General features: G+C 54.9%; 1 protein-coding gene across 2 annotated transcripts in view; it reads right to left on the bottom strand.

Moving 5' to 3' along the window:
• EVI5 (ecotropic viral integration site 5) overlaps positions 1–1784 on the bottom strand; it is a 281488-nt gene extending 279704 nt beyond the window's left edge. For both annotated transcript variants that reach the window (XM_023231039.2, XM_023231037.2), the window contains exon 1: positions 1472–1784. The gene's annotated coding sequence lies outside the window, so the exon portion shown is untranslated. The remainder of the gene's footprint in view (positions 1–1471) is intronic.
• Positions 1785–2901: the final 1117 nt, after the last annotated feature.

Here is a 2901-nt window from a genome sequence, read left to right as displayed (position 1 = left end):
AAAAAAAAAAAAAAAAAAAAAAAAAAAAAAAAAAAAATCAGCCGGGCGTGGTGATATATGCCTGTAATCCCAGCTACTCGGGAGGCTGAGGCAGGAAAATATATCCAGCCTGGGCGACAGAGTGAGACTCAGCCTTAAAAAAAAAAAAGAAAGGAAGAAAAGAAAAGAAAAAGAAGGCCGGGCACGGTGGCTCACACCTGTAATCCCAACACTTTGGGAGGCCGAGGTGGGTGGAACATGAGGTCAAGAGATCAAGACCATACTGGCCAACATGGTGAAACCTCGTCTCTACTAAAAATACAAAAATTAGCTGGGCGTGGTGGCACGCGCCTGTAGTCCCAGCTACTCGGGAGGCTGAGGCAGGAGAATTGCTTAAACACAGGAGGTGGAGGTTGCAGTGAACCAAGGTCGCCACTGCACACCAGTCTGGTGACAGAGCGAGACTACGTCTCAAAAAAAAAAAAGAAAAGAAAAAGAAAAAAGAGATTCTGGTACACTGGTGAAATTCTACTAACAAAATTTTAATACAAAAAAAAGTTACTAACATATATCAGCTCTGAACAAAGATTAAAAACTACCAGCAGATCACTTTTCTTTAACTTCAGTAAGCACTGGAATTCATTCTTTCGGCAAAGAAAGGAGTTTATTATTCAACACTGTAACCCAAAGAAAAGATACCACTTCAAGAAAATACTTCTTTTCGAAAGCAGCTCTAGCAGCAATAGATAGAAGGAAAGCGAGGAAACCATTCCAAAAGGCTTGATTAACTCTTGGGTGAAAGGATGCCAAATGAGATGATCTAAGAAGCTCCAAAGACAGATAGACACAGGGAAATCACAGCAACTCTTTGGAGTGCAAACACCAACACCACAATGCAACCTACCGGATATCCTGAGGTTAATTTGAGGCTTGCCCCACAGTCATAAGGTGATTCAGGGATGGCTACAAACTCTCCTCAAGTGCATCCTGGACCTGGCACATCTGCCTTGCCCATCACCAGCCTGGAGACAAGCCATGCGCAGAATCCCGGAGGCCAAATAAAGACGCCAACTTTGCAAGTCAGGGGCGCGAGCGCTCTCTCCCCTGAAGTGCCCAGAGGGAACCGACTTCTGGCCTCGAGGGTGGGGTGCAGGGTCAGTGTCTTCCACGGGATTTACGAGGACATGCCCCCGAAGCTGCTCCGTCCCTCCACCGCCCTGGGACGCCACAGTTAGACCCGCCGACGAGTTTCTTCCCCAATGCCCACGAGAAGGAGGGCTGCGACCGGCGGCGGCGGCGACAGGCGAGGAAGCGAGTGCAGGGAACTTAGGCCCTGGCGGGGCCGGGCGCGCCCGCCCCGCTCGCAGAGCAAAACTTGGGGCGCCCCCGCCCGCCGCGCCTCGGCCCAGCTGTGCGCCAGCAGAGCACGGACTCACCGCCCGCTCGGCCTCCCGGCCTCCCGGCCCGCCCGGCCTGGCGCGGCGCCCCTCACCTTGGAAACGTTGAGTAGACTTCGCCGTAAACATTAACTTCCCATCCAGCCGGCAGCCGCGCCGCCGCGTCTCAGCGCCTCGGCCCCGCTCCTGGCTCCACGGGTCGCCCGTCCCGCCTTCCCAAAAGCACCACGCTCACTCAGAAGCTCAGGGGCGCCTCGCGACCCTCATCTACCCCTCCCGGCACCACCGCTGTCGGAATCGCCGCCAGCCCCTCGCCTGCCGGCCAGCTGGCTCCTCCGGGGTCCGGCCCGGCCGCGTCAGGAGAGCCCAAGGCGCAGGCGCAGCAGGGCCTTAAAGAGACCCGGCCGCCTCTACCGCAGAATGGGTTCGAGCAGGTTAGGGGCCGGGCGGGCAGGCAGAGAAAAGGAGAAGGCGAAGGGATTGGACGGAGTGCAGCGGGGGCGGGGAAATTCCTCTTTTCCCCTCCGCCTCTCTTTCAAAGCACCAGCCCTCAGCCTGGTAAGACGCCGACTTACCCCGCCACTTGAACCGCCCCTTCCATGTTAAAGCCGTGGAAGACACACCCCCTCGGGGGCCCGAAGCGACCCCGAGCTTAGGACTGCAGGCCTCGCGCTGCCGCACTGGCCTGGAGCCTGACTTCCAGGCCCTGGGCACGCGGTGCAGACGCGCAGGCTTCGGAAGGCAGCCCCGAGCTCCCACAGAGGTGGCCTTAGGGCACTCTGAAAAACAATAATCAACGTGTAAATGACACTTGTAATGTATTCTTCCACGTCTCTACGCACTGGGTTTATGCAGACTCCTGCAGGGGGCAGAACATGGACACAAATATGTAAGATTCAGCTGGGCAGCCCTCCAGCATCAACGAATTCTTAGAAGGAAAGTACTTCGTTTGGGATAGAAACAGCCTATTCTGGTCCAGGGAAAGCAGGCAAGAAAAATTAAAAAGGCAATACAGATTACTTTCATTATATATTTAGAAGTGACAGCTAGGCAGGCCGGGCACGGTGGCTCACGCCTATAATCCCAGCACTTTGGGAGGCCGAGACGGGCGGATCACGAGGTCGGGAGATCGAGACCACCCTGGCTAACACGGTGAAAACCCCGTCTCTACTAAAAATACAAAAATTAGCCGGGCGCGGTCGCGGGCGCCTATAGTCCCGGCTACTGGGGAGGCTGAGGCAGGAGAATGGCGTGAACCCGGGAGGCGGAGCTTGCAGTGAGTGGAGATCGCGCCACTGCACTCCAGCCTGGGCGACAGAGCCAGACTCTGTCTCAAAAAAAAAAAAAAAAAAAGAAGTGACAGCCAGGCGCAGTGGCTCACACCTGTAATCCCAACACTTTGGGAGGCGAATGAGGGCGGATTGCCTGAGGTCAGGAGTTCGAGACCAATCTGGCCAACATGGTGAAAACACCTTTTCTACTAAAAATACAAAAAAAAAAAAAAATAGCCTGGCATGGTGGCGTG

The sequence above is a fragment of the Piliocolobus tephrosceles genome, chromosome 1 (assembly GCF_002776525.5).
Source record: "Piliocolobus tephrosceles isolate RC106 chromosome 1, ASM277652v3, whole genome shotgun sequence".
In the NCBI taxonomy this organism is placed as follows: Eukaryota; Metazoa; Chordata; class Mammalia; order Primates; family Cercopithecidae; genus Piliocolobus; species Piliocolobus tephrosceles.
This window is presented reverse-complemented; position numbering and strand designations above follow the sequence as displayed.